Source organism: Haliotis rufescens, unplaced genomic scaffold (genome assembly GCF_023055435.1).
Source record: "Haliotis rufescens isolate VD_foot unplaced genomic scaffold, xgHalRufe1.0.p SCAF_11, whole genome shotgun sequence".
Taxonomy (NCBI): Eukaryota; Metazoa; Mollusca; class Gastropoda; order Lepetellida; family Haliotidae; genus Haliotis; species Haliotis rufescens.
The window spans coordinates 21,066,984-21,081,259 of record NW_025963791.1 but is presented as its reverse complement, the minus strand read 5'-3'; the positions used below and the strand labels follow the sequence as shown (position 1 = coordinate 21,081,259).

Below are 14,276 nucleotides of genomic sequence, written 5' to 3'. Positions count from 1 at the left end.
CAGAATACATCACAGACTATGCAACGTGTCCCGTGAAGATTGCGAGACAGAATAGGTCTGCAGCAACCCGTGCTTGTCGACTATGCTTGTCGTAAGAGGCGACTAAAGGGATCGGGTGGTTAGACTCGCTGACTTGGTCGATGACTTTTTCATCGTAACCCAATTGCGTAAATAGATGATCATGATGTCAATCAGTGGATTGTGTGGTCCAGACAAGATTATTTAAAGACCGTCGTCAAATGGCTGGAATATTGCTGAGTACGGCGTTAAACAACAAACAAATAAACAAAGAAACACACTTTTTGGTATTGACATCATGAGGATCGATCTACGCAAATGGGATACGATGACATGTATCAACCAGTCAGCGAGCCTGACCACCCGATCTCGTTAGTCGCCTCTTACGACAAGCATAGCCGCCTCGGGAAGCATGGGATGCTGAAGACCTATTTTTACACGGATCTTCACGGACCTAGCCATTTGTGATATAGCTAGAATACTACTTACTGCTCGTGTGCATATAAAACCCAAATTCCAATGTTTTGTAATTATATTTCCATTGAAACAAAGAACACTTTTTAAGGACGGGGAACAAACGATGTAGGCAATAAATGAAATAACAAAAACGACATCTTACGATTTTACGCAGCATAGAAACACTTTATCTCTTCGATGCAATACTATTAAGCCGAAAAAAGATCTCCATTTTTTTCTTTTGGATGAAAACAATTCTGTCAGATACCTCATCTTCAAACGATTCAATAAATGTTCATACGTTCGTCCCAGACAGGCCAGACACTTGATAAAACTTTCATTTTCTCCAAATAAAAAAACCTCTTTATCTTCGCTGACAGTTTATTGAGGTAAATGTTCTTTGCGTACGGTGATTGCATTGTCGCCCCATTACGGAACATCCCATGTGTCTGGTAGAAAAGTTTGACAAATAAACATTACACAACCAATAAATACAAACTCGAAAGTGACGTGTCGGTGGATGAATATGGGTGTATTTGATTAACACTACAGTGATGCAATTACCTTCATGGATTTGCCGTTGGTGAAAAGAAAAAGTGCGAAAGTTTCAATTTGGAATTTGTAAATACGTTTTCTAGCAGAAGGAATATGTCACAAGGCATCGACAAGGCAATAAATGTCGCTCCAAGATGGCGTGAAGTTGATGGTCCGCCCCGATTTGATTAAAGTCAACTCAATTCACGCCAGTTTATTGAGAAGCCGATTCCATTGCCGATAGTACCATACTACTCTGAAGGTCGGGTCCATTCACACGTTCGGGGGAACAGGCTGTACAATCGATTGGACAGACATTGTTATAAAGGCTTGGTGGGCATTATGGAACTGGTCATTCAATATAAGACTTTGGCCGAGGGAAGATGCTAGTTGGGAGATTCCACTGAGCCAGTAGGTTGGTTAACTAATAATTGATTGGGTTGTACCACTGTGGAAATCTTGAGGGAAGATAGATTATCGATTTTGGTTGGAGCAAGCGTCTTCTATCCTCAAAGACCGTATGGGTTGCTGATGGAGACTGCGAGACAGGGAAGGCGAACGTGGTCGAAGGACCAGTCTGAATCAATCTGTAGGGCCACGGCGACGGGTCCACTGCTGATTGAGAGAGTACAGTGGATGTGAGCATGGGCATGGGCCACGATCCATCCGCTGTAGCGAGTCGATTCCATTCCCCGTAAACTCTATTACAGTCAGAAATCCAGAACTGAAAACCTCGATGCAGAGGTGCGATTACGTTGTGCGTGTGGCTTGCTCGTGACTAGCAGACGACCGTTTGTGTAACGCACAGTACAGAACCCAGCTGGTCAAGAGACGTAACTGGTGATCATTAGGTAAGTATCAGAACTGTCGATATTTGTTTTCAACGTTTTGACTTGGTTTTACCGGTATCCATGTAACGGAAGTCGTCTGCGCTGGGTCTAGCAGACGACAACATGCTGGCGGGAAACAGGTTGGTGAAATTAACGACATCGCCACGTTTATCCATTTGAAACCAAAGAAATCGTGTCACCGTGTGTCTCTGAATCTGAAACGAGTGAGATGTCGACAGGCATCGAACGTCTCACAGAGCTCTGACTCTCAAAGCTGACGATAATGCGAATTCCCGAGTTCATCAGTGTACAAACCGATCATGCGAATACGTAATGCGATGTGATATCGCTAGGTGTTTTCTTCTGCTTTGTGACACTATAAATACAAGCACTGATCCAAGTAGACGCTCCCGCCAACCGTGAATACCCCTTCCCAATAATTGTCACACTAGATAGTACTATTATCCCTTACCATAGGCTAGGTGGTCTAGACTAGCGGCCTATGTTGATGTCAACACAGCTTAGTTAATAGGTACATAACCCCGGTTTATTTGCCTGTGCTCGTGTTCAGATTATTGATTCGCCGCGTATGGAATTACATCAGGATCCATGTGGATTTAGTAGCGCCACATTCAATCAAACACATGTGTTGGTTGCAATGAAACCATCCAAGATGGAATAAACGCTACAATAGACTGTTTCCATACTGCCAGGTTCTCGTGGAGCAAAGGATGAGGCATTGTTGCTCTGTGTGTTCTTCCAGCTTCACTGACTACTCTTTTGGAACGAGTTTTCAGTTCATTCTCCTTTTGGGGGTTAAAAGGATATATCTAGTTCCACGGCAGAACAACTTAAAAGCATCATGTGTTAGTCTCGGCAGAAGAAGTACCGTCAATGCTTGAGCTAGGGGCACCACTGTGACATGAAGCCTTATGTATCCTAATGGGTTTCTGTGATAATGGCTACATTTGTATTATTACTCCTATCTCGGTTCAATCTATGTCACAAAACCATTTCACGGAACCTAGACATACACTATCACGTATAATGGGAGAGTTCTCTTTAAAATCTTGTATTTTTTAGGCTTTGACACAAACCATTTTACAAGCTCTACAGATATGTTATCAAGTATAATATGCACGTTCTCTATAAATCCTGTTTCTTCTTTCAAGCTGTCACAGACCATTTTATATAACTATACAGATATGTTATCAAGTATAATATGCACGTTCTCTATAAATCCTGCATCTTCTTTCACGCTGTCACAGACCATTTTATATAACTATACAGATATGTTGTCAAGTATAATATGCACGTTCTTTATAAATCATGTTTCTTCTCTTTCAAGCTTTGTCACAAACCATTTTTAGATTAGATATACACACCTTCTCTACTAATCCTGTATATTCTTTCAAGGTATGTGACAAATTAGTTCACGGAACTATATAGATATGTTATCAAGTAAAATATGCACGTTCTTTATAAAACCTGTGTCTTCTTTCAAGCTCGGCCACAAACCATTTTACACCAATGATTTCACCAGGTTTACATAAATGAACAAAATCATCCCTACCTTAGTATAAATGTAAATTAGGCTTACACAGTAGGTATTACAGGGAAGAGGAGCTTTTTTTGCTAACTCATTTTACTGTATCTTCAGGCTAATTGATAGAAATAAAAACGACAAACTCTTTCCATATTCACAACAAATCGGCACAACAAAAGTCGAGTGGACGATTCAGACTATATCGTGCGTATGTGTTTATGAATCACTTGCAAATAGTGATGATACCAGGGAGTCTAGAAAAGGTGTCCTGCTCCATCCGTGGCTCCATCACAAACACATGCAAAGACAAGTCAACTGTTCACACGGGAACATATAATACACGTCAAAATGGGGAATTGCAGAAGGAAATTGTCTAGAATAGTCATACAGTATTATTCTTATATACATCAAATGAACAAGTCACATTCAACAGACTCATCGGTTTCCAAATCCTTTACCTATGCTAACGGCCCGTGAAGATCCGGGGTAGAATAGGTCTTCAACAACCCATGCTTGCCGTAAAAGGCGACTTTGTTTGACGTAAGAGGCGACTAACGGGATCGGGTGGTCAGGCTCGTTGACTTGGTTGATGCATGTCATCGATCCAGATTTGCGTGGATCGATGCTCATTATGTCAATCACTGGATTATCTTGTCAAGACTCTATTACTTACAGAACGTCATATGGCTGGAATATTGCTGAGTGCGTCGTTAAACAATGAACAAACAAACCTATTCTAACATCAGTGCCAGAGAATAACCACTGCATTGACACTATCGTCTCCCCCGTTGGTTTTGTTGTGTGTCATCACATAGCTTGTACTGTGATTTTACCTTTAAAAAACCTGCTCACTCATTTCGGAAGTGCTTTGTCATTGTGTTTTTGATGACATTTGATATTTGTTATAGATTGCACCTTCCAATTCCCCTGGAACACTATTCATGGGGCAATGCCAGACATTGTAATCACTCTATGTCAGTAATTTGCGTTGTACAGTTTGTCTGTGTTTTTAGAACGTTTGTAGTTCACGGCGCATAGGTAAATTATGTACCTTAACCACTAAACCTAATTAGTTAGGATAAGATATATGGATAAACAATTTCTTCAGTACAACTAGGAGGAACGTTTCTGTGTAGCTTTTACCACCGTTATCAAGCAAGGAAGTGAGTGAGTATGGTTTTACGCCGCTTTAAGCAATATTCCAGCAATATCACGGCGAGCAAGCAAGTAGAACCCACACCGAAATGTCGCCCCTAATTGAATTAAAGAAGTTGTTTATCCATATATCTTATCCTCACTTAGTACTTCTAAATGCCTCTTCAAGAAGTAAGGCCTTATTTGGGTATGTCTGATATGAACTGATGATAGTAGCCAACCTTAAATTGAATTTAGTAACATTGTTTCTAATCTCTAACATCTGACAAAACAATTATAGAAAAGAGTTAATATATAAATGCTGTTTCAGGACCATCTGCCATGTCTTTGAGCGCCCCCCCCCCCCCCTCCCCCCCTCCCTAATATATTGATTTCATAACCAAGATTGATGAGCGGAAACGGATTTCATTTATTCTTTAGAAATGTGTCAGTAAGGACTGTGACACCGCATATATCCTTTTTGTTGCTGCTGAGGAAACTGGATTTAACTACAGATACGGCTGAAGGAGTGAGGTGGGATGAAATGGGGTTTAATGTTGCGTTCAAGATTATTCCACTCATATAGCGACGTGCTTACACTTGTGTGTACGGGCGTGCGTGCGTGCGTGCGTGGCTCCTTGTACCAGTGCCGGTTTTATGGTGGTAGCTGAAAAGCCATGCTGCATTTTTAACATGGATAGCCCACTCAGTATACTGACTACGTATCGACCAGTCCGTTTTATCCCCTTAAAGTACCATCTTTTAACGTCATTTGGTATGAAGCGGCCGGGGAATCGAACCTCCGATCTAACTCCGCTCTCCGGGCAAACGCTCTTTCCACTAGACCACAGAGGATGTCGACTAAAGAAGGATAGTGGAGCCTCACATAGACGAAAGTTCATACATACGCGTATTGTTTTCAAGACCTTAACAGCTCGCTGCACGCTATTAACTAAAAAAGAATGGCACAGCATCATACGACAGTTCTTACAGACTCGCATAATAACATAGCGTTGATAAGGAGCGTATTATGAGCATATAACCTCTACTTGTACTGCTAGTGCAGCATCTTTCAAAATAACAAGGTAACGGTGCTTCGGTACAGTCTTACACAACACAAAATAAAAAAGAAATCGTTTACAACACAAACCACCAGCAGCACAGCGTATAAGAAGTCAGAACTCAATGTGTAAAAGATCAATGCAACTTACGGTATTATAGAAGTTTAAGGGACCCAGACTTAACTTGGAATTGACTAACAAGGTTAAAAGGTTTGTACTCATTATAGATGAGGAATCTTGATCGATTTTTGGGTTTGATGTAAACGGTACTCTGATATATCAGTACTGGACCTAATGTAACAGTGCTACCAATCACAGTGTAACCAGACAGGTGTGATCTTTGGATAAACTAATAGAAAACACCACAGAGCGGAATGTGACATTTTCCAAGTGTCCAGACGACGGTTTTACGGTTGCCAGGCTTAAAGAGCAAAGAGATGTCCAAAGAGGCAGATCATATAGTTAACCGGAAACGATGTATACACGCACTGTGTGGCATTAGGAGTAAGCTAGAAGAAAATCCCAGTCTGGGTTTTTAATCCTACTTTTGAAAATACTTATCTATCAGGTTTCCACTGTACACTTATAACGTTGCTATGTATTTTCACTTAAAGTGGTTAGTGAAAGACTTAAATTTACGTCAAACCGGCAACGGTTCCGTCATATATCGACGACCGCTTGTCGTAACACACGCACCTATTTCGTGGCCCTAAGTTACCTGGAAGTTATAGGCCGCTTGTCGTAACACGCACCTATTTCGTGGCCCTAAGTTGCCTGGAAGTTATAGGCCGCTTGTCGTAACACACGCACCTATTTCGTGGCCCTAAGTTACCTGGAAGTTATAGGCCGCTTGTCGTAACACACACACCTATTTCGTGGCCCTAAGTTGCCTGGAAGTTATAGGCCGCTTGTCGTAACACACGCACCTATTTCGTGGCCCTAAGTTACCTGGAAGTTATAGGCCGCTTGTCGTAACACACACACCTATTTCGTTGCCCTAAGTTACCTGGAAGTTATAGGCCGCTTGTCGTAACACGCACCTATTTCGTGGCCCTAAGTTGCCTGGAAGTTATCGGCCGCTTGTCGTAACACGCACCTATTTCGTGGCCCTAAGTTGCCTGGAAGTTATCGGCCGCTTGTCGTAACACGCACCTATTTCGTTGCCCTAAGTTGCCTGGAAGTTATCGGCCGCTTGTCGTAACACGTACCTATTTCGTTGCCCTAAGTTACCTGGAAGTTATCGGCCGCTTGTCGTAACACGCACCTATTTCGTTGCCCTAAGTTGCCTGGAAGTTATAGGGGCGTAGATATATCTCCAGAGAACCGGGTTTGGATATAATGTTCCCAGGCTACATTGTCACAACGTCAGCAATGGCCCTTCGACGGTTTTACAACGTTTTTACTGCGTCTATTCATGGTTGTCAGCTGCATGGGTCTCCCATGTATGGGGTTGGGTATTCTGAGGTTGTAGAGAGAGTGCATTATAGGAAGTTCCTAAAGCTTTCTTAAAGTTCCTTGGGCCAAAATCTTCAACTCTCTAAATATCCAAATTTCAAAGAGAATGCCCAGTACTGTCATAATATTGCAATAGAAAGTAACCCTAATAAAGTATGAAACGTGTTATAGGACGTAATGATGGCTGATCGTAGTGCAAACTCGGCTATTTATCCTTGGCTTAACTGCATAGAGCAGTTACGTAATAACTGCGGCCTGATGCAAGTATTTCTCGCACCGCAATATTTTTGTAACGAATGGATTGCCATAACTGATAAAGGATATAATCAAAAATTGAGATGCGATATATTAGCTAGTTCGAAAGGTAATCACTATTATTTTGTTAAACAACTTCCTTCTCTCAGCAAATATTTACCCTGTCCAAGTGCGATTTTTTTACTCTTTTTTGAATATACAAACTACAAATCATAATCTACCTGTTGCAACAGGCCGTTGGCATGGGATCCCTAAAGAACATAGAACTTGTACACCATGTAAATCACCAGTTGTTGCCAGAGATTTTTATTTCATATTTCGTTGTGAGGTATTCAAAGAAGGGCAAATTTGTACATGTCTGATAAGTAAGTATGGTGGCACTAGTGTCTCCCACTGTAATATTGCTGAAATTTATATCATAAACTAACTGCGGCGTAAAACCCAACCAACTCACTCACCAACTCACTAAATATTTTAATGAAGCATAATTAACTTGCTAACACTTCAGTTAAAATAATCGGTTACCTTCATCGGATAAAGGGAAATTCACACCACACCACTTTAAAATGAGTCTGTTTTGGCTGGTTGAAGGGTTGGTTGGTTGGTTTGTTGTTTTACGCCGGACTCGAAAATATTCTATCAACATGACGGCGGTCTGTAAATAATCAAGTCTGGACCAGACAATCCAGTGATTAATATCATGAGCATCGATCCACGCAGTTGGGATCGATGACTTACATTAACCAAGTCAGCGAGCCTGACCACCCGATCCCGTTAGTCGCCTATTACGACAAGCACAGTCGCCTTTTACAACAAGCATGGGCTGCTGAAGACCTTGTCTACCCCTTTGAAGGGAGCGGACTTTACATCAATACAAACAGCACCGATGCAAAATTGGATGCATAGACAGCATACGCCGAAAGTATTTTCGTATCGTAAATATCATACATTTGGAAAACAAATTGTATTATGCGAGCCTTTCGGGAGCATAGTACGTATTGTTTTGTATTCCTAACATATATTTACGATACGGAAACATACGAGTTATAATCTACTTATTATATGTAATTCTTACATACACGATGTAATCATTCTTAACGAAGTGGCTTTAAAAACGGCGTATGGATACAATGTTTTAGTGAATTGTTTTATGTTTTATCATATAGTGCCAAATAACTTGCAACCGTGTTTGTCGCAATGTTTCAAAGACACTTTGACAAACATCCATCTAAGCACATTGGGAACGACACTTTGACAAACATCCATCTAAGCACATTGGGAACGTTGGCCAATAGTTTTATAGAGAAAGAAGGGATCCCATTAATATATGGAGCTTGAATGTAGACGTCATTTGCATATTTTATCGGATCATGATAATATGTTTACCGGCTTGGTATGCTTCGATAACACAAGCCTTTTTATGATTTGTATCTAAAATACATTTTGAAAAATACGAGTTGTAAGTTCAATGATATATGATAGGTACAAGGACAGTAATCTGTTTCTTACACACCCTAAATCACACCATTTTAGCATCGACTCGGTGCATGATTTGTCTGTTCTAATGATTGCAAATCACTACTTCATACAACGATCATTAGTGACGTCATCCGGTATATTCCTTACTAATCATACTGTGATCCTCCACAACAACGTTTCAGCTATATTAGTGGATTATCAAAGCAATGATGCCAGTACAAACTAGATAAGAACAAAGAACATTTATTCAACTCTCTAAAACCTTAAATATTCGTCACAGCCGCAGGAGAACCGTATCAATAGATTACATTCAGGAAAGTAGTCCGTCATGATCTGACCTTAGGTCATCACCATGGAGAAGCCAATCACGGACCTGGAATTCGATCTCACATGGGTTTGATACCAGGTATCTTAAACGGGTTTCTCGCTTAAAGGTGTGTAGGAAACAGATTTAGTTTGCACACATGCCTAATTGCTATTGATTAGTTGGAGTTTTCCTTAGCTAAAATGCGTCAATGTCTCGGGGGCGGGGTGGAGTGGGGTGTGTGTGGATTCATGTTTGCATCTTGGTTACGAGAAGGCGGCCATGAAAAATGGAAACATAAAGTTCAAGAACCTACAATAAAGAATCACCGTAAGTTAGTGGGTTTGGTTCAACGCTGCTTTGAACAGTCTTTCAGTCTTATCACGGTGTGTCAGCTTGAAAGTCTGAAGTGAGGCAGGTCTTAGACGTTTGCCGTTTTGGCGAAACTCAAGAACACGGTTCTGATGTTGATAAACGAAGAACAATCATGGCTCATCTGAGATTCGAACCCGCAGGTTTCTGGCGCGTCTAAGGGACGCATCTCATAGACACATCGAATTGCGGTACCTCGATAAAGCCACTCCTGACCATTATGCTATGTTAAAGTCATCGTAAGTCTTCCTTCTGCAGGCGGGCAACGATTGTTCTCACTGTTACTGTTTATTCAGTCATTGCATAAGAGTCAAGTGTCAAGGGAATGTTGCAATATAATGGCACATTAAGGCAATATTACAATACTGAAGTGTGCTATACACTGAATATATCGTTTTTGTTTACTTCTACTTGTAAAATTGCTTTTAAACATCATTGACATTTGTCGTATTTGCATCATAAAGATGTTTGACATTTCATTCAAACTAATCAATAGTAAGACCGTGTTCAATGTGGTACACCCATCACCACACACTACCATAAGCATTCTCATGTGTTCACTATTTGTTAGTGCGGTTCATTAACATGTGGCTGGCAAGCATACAGTAATGAAGTGAAGCAACCATTAGCTTTTGTAGATTAGACCATTTTTTTATTGATTATTTTGGTTTGGCCCAAACATTCAGGTCGGTAGGTCGAAGAAAATAAAACATTATAAATCCAATTTCAAATATATGTATTTTTTCTCTCAAAATGTTAAAAAGATTAGGTGTGTAGTTTTAAAGATACATTTCCATATGTTTTCATTTTAGTATTTAAAATAATTTATTTATATTGTTAGCGACAGGAAATTAGGTGGATTTTTTAAAAACATTTTACTTATTTCTGGTCGGCAGAATGAATTATTTTTGTAAAATATTATATATTTTAATTTTTGTTGCAGTAGGGAGATTCGTAAACCAAGTTTTTATCAAAACAGTTATACAAATTAGGAAGTGTGGTATAAGTAATGGAGATAGACTTAGGCTTATGTTTACATAACATGAAACACGTAACATCTATATTTCAAACTGTCATGTTTGTCATGTCATGGAAGTAGTGTAACTATCTAGGCTTTGGTGGTCCCACGCTAAACTAATCAGCGCATATTTCAGTTCAGTATTTTTAAGAACCTGTTTGAAAAACATATATGATGCATCCAATTGCTAAACCTTTTCGTGAAATGAAATCCTTTATGTCAATATTCCATTCAAGTAAGACAGTTGATCCTTTAGTGAGTTGATGAAGACCTTCTGTACAGAATAAATAAACGCGACAAACCCCTTTTTCAAAAGAGTCCGTCTATATCATGAGCATGTGTTTATGAATCAGCATCAAATAGAGATGATACCAGGCGTTCGCGAAATGGTGAGCGTATCCTGTGCCACAAGTGGCACCCGTCACAAACACACGCAAAGGCAAGTCAATTGTTCACCTGAAGAAACACTGAAACATATGGTACAAGTCAGTATAGGGTATGGCATCGGACATAATTTTAGTCACTGATAGGTCACATTTGGAAATGTTCCACAATGCTGTAACCTTGATCAAAGAACTTTCGAGTAAGAGTCGTATGGCGCATACACAAATCTACACAACCTTTACACGATGACCAATGTGACAATAATCTGTCCAGCAATCAGAATGAATATGACAGCAAACAACATTATTTTGACTAAATATCAGATACATGTCCTGCGATATTATGAATACATATGGTAACTGATAAAAATCAAATGCCAGACAGTAATGAAGGAACTGATAAATGTATCCGGTGCTCGGAAACTTTCAAAAAAACAAGTTTAAGGCATTTAAACGTTTCTGGTTCCTCTGGCCAAATATAGAGAATCTCACCCGAGTGTCTTTTGATATCAATTATATCAACACGAGTTGATAAAAGTGGAAAAATTCCGAGGCTTGCCGAGGATTTTTGCCACTTTTATCAACGAGTGTTGATATATTTTATATCAAAAGACACGAGGGTGAGATTTTATTTATCATCCAACATCATTCTTTCAACTTTTTTCAATTTGTAGACAGTAATTAGCAGTGTCTTCAGTGTAAAAAGTACTGCAAACCGCTTCAGTAGCAGAGCTATTAGTGATGTCATTTGATTGTGACGCCATGGTAACCAGTGATGTCACAATGGTCTGCAAAGCATTGTGATGTAATTTCATTGCAGCGATATCTACAGTGTAGATATCGCTTGATCTCATCCAAGCGATATCTCCTGTGGGAGCCAGTTTTGGATGATAAATGTGTTTAACTGGAGGGACAATCAAAAAGAAGTACATTTGAACACATTGCTCACCTTGAATGTCATCTGTGAACTCGCGCCAAGATTATACCTAGTCTACGAAACCGAGGGGGTTACGGGTGGGAATATACGGCACCAGCAACCTATGCTTGTTGTAAGAGGCGACTAAATGGACCATGGTGTAAGACTTGGTGACTTGCGGAGTTCAACTATCCAAATTGTGAGGATCGATGCTCATGATGTCAATCACTGGATTGTTTGACCCAGACTGACAGACAATACATATAGCTGGAATATTGCTGAGTGCATAATCTACGTATACTTTCATGCCAACGATATGACGTTTCTTCATTTCCTGGCCACACCTGCATTAAAACTTCATTTTAGTTTCTAGAGAATGCTGTAGAAGTCAAGACATAACTGAAATGCAAAACTCAACTCAACCGGGCGTGGTTAGTCGGGTATCTACGCCCCAATGACGGTATGATTGACCTGACTCACCAACCGCCTCTTTAAGTAGTTTTAAGATACGCATACGCCATAACGTTGTGACTGCAAGACGTTTTTAAGCAATCGATCTAAAAGCAAAAACACTTGAAAAGACTTTTCTTCTTTAAATGATTTTTAATTACAGAAAAAGTGCACCAACGCCGACAGCGCAACGGCATTTTATCCTAATGATGTGTATTACATAACAGTGTTAATTTCAGGATGACGTGCACGAAGGACATTATTTTGAGTAGCATGTCCATCACACGTCAGTTGACGTTCATGTTCGGTTGTATAATTTGGAGAAGAAAATAATTAAAAAAACAACAAGTCCTTCTGGTCTACATCATCCTGATATTCAGCTTCAGCGTTCTTCTAAGAAATCCCCTTCTGTGTCTCACGGCTCGGCTTCAGTATGCGGGGATCCGCATGCTTTCACAATTTGTGTTATTTCTATGTTAATACGTGTCTATTTCCAAAAGATCAATAGTGAAGCTGTCAATAACAATGTCATTTACATGTAGATTGCATTGTCCTTACACCTCTGACTATTACCCATATCACTTTGTATGTTATAATATAGTCACAGAGGTATGACTAGTCGGCGATAAAATCTTCAAGTTAGCAATTATCATCGGCACTGACATGTCATGTTTTATTCATAAGCAATCTGGGCAGTGTAAGTTCTCAATTGAATCAATCAATTGAATCAATCCCGACATCTTGAGACGCAGTTGTGATAATAGAAGAGATCAAATAAGATAACGATAAAGTAATAAGTACATATTTGTCCAACAAAAAAGTCATTTTCAGTACGTTTTACTATCACGACGATGAAACACACCATGGATACATGCATATGATGTCACGAACATTGATGAACCCTTGGATTTCGCTGGAATCATCGTCCTTCTTGAGACCATATGAGAACAGATACTTCCCTCTTGAGACTATTTCCATAAAAACTATGTGATTTAGGATACTACATGAGAACCTTTTACCATATGAAAATATTTGGGGCTACAGATAATTTTGTACTAAGCATTAATTGGTTTTGTCTGTGTCCCAAGTTCCTTTGTCTTTATTAAAGGTGTAGGTTTTCCTTATCTGTAACGATTTGGCGATGAATACAATATTTCTTCAGTTGGTGATTCGTTTTTGAATCATTGAACTAGATTAACATACATTGATAGCTTTACGAAATAATTTATTATATAAACTGCCGGGCAAAAGAAAGTAAACAGCCATGTTTGATGGTGGCTAAAAATGAAACAAACAAGAAATGGTTTTCGATGGTGATGCATTTGATACGGGTATCATGGTTGTGTTTTGGACCCTAGGTTTCCATTGTTTCGACGACTGTTTTGAGGCTAGTAGCGTTTTGCTATTTGTAACTTTTTGGTCAAATCCAATTTACAAGTGCATACTTTCTTTTGGCCTGCATATTTATATCTTCCTCTTCGTCTTTCACATGAGGGCGGTCGGGTAGCCTAGTGGTTAAAGCGTTCGCTCGTCACGCCGAAGACCCGGGTTCGATTCCCGACATGGGTACAATGTGTGAAGCCCATTTCTGGTGTCCCCCGCCGTGATATTGCTGGAATATTGCTAAAAGCGGCGTAAAACCATACTCACTCACTCACTCTTTCACATGACTGGTTGTTTTTCAGTTGTTTACATGGTTTGTAACGTGTCTCCATTTTTGTAATGGAAATACCAATCTAAAATATATTGGTTTGCATTGTCTTAATATTACATACAGGCTTGACCTATATCAATGATGTAACGTTGTAAATATAGGTTTACAGTCCTCAGTGTAATAACATTCGTCTGTTTCGGCGGCTCTTTATAGCCAATTTGCCAATAGCCACTCCACAGTATGTATACGAATGATATGTATTGTGTGGTTATTGTTCTCCGATGTCATAACTATTGATAAATTACGTCCAGGTTGAAATATCATGAATAAAAACGTATTCATTCGCAGATAAAATGCATTGGAAGGCAGTTGTCTGTTGTTATTAGACGAGCCAGGGCAGGGTTTCCACTC

At 39.8% G+C, this 14,276-nt stretch overlaps 1 protein-coding gene across 1 annotated transcript in view; it reads left to right on the top strand.

The window, feature by feature from the left end:
• The first annotated feature begins 1,355 nt into the window (after positions 1 to 1,355).
• LOC124137231 (cadherin EGF LAG seven-pass G-type receptor 1-like) overlaps positions 1,356 to 14,276 on the top strand; it is a 137,861-nt gene continuing 124,940 nt past the window's right edge. The window contains exon 1 of the mRNA XM_046503448.2: positions 1,356 to 1,859. The gene's annotated coding sequence lies outside the window, so the exon portion shown is untranslated. The remainder of the gene's footprint in view (positions 1,860 to 14,276) is intronic.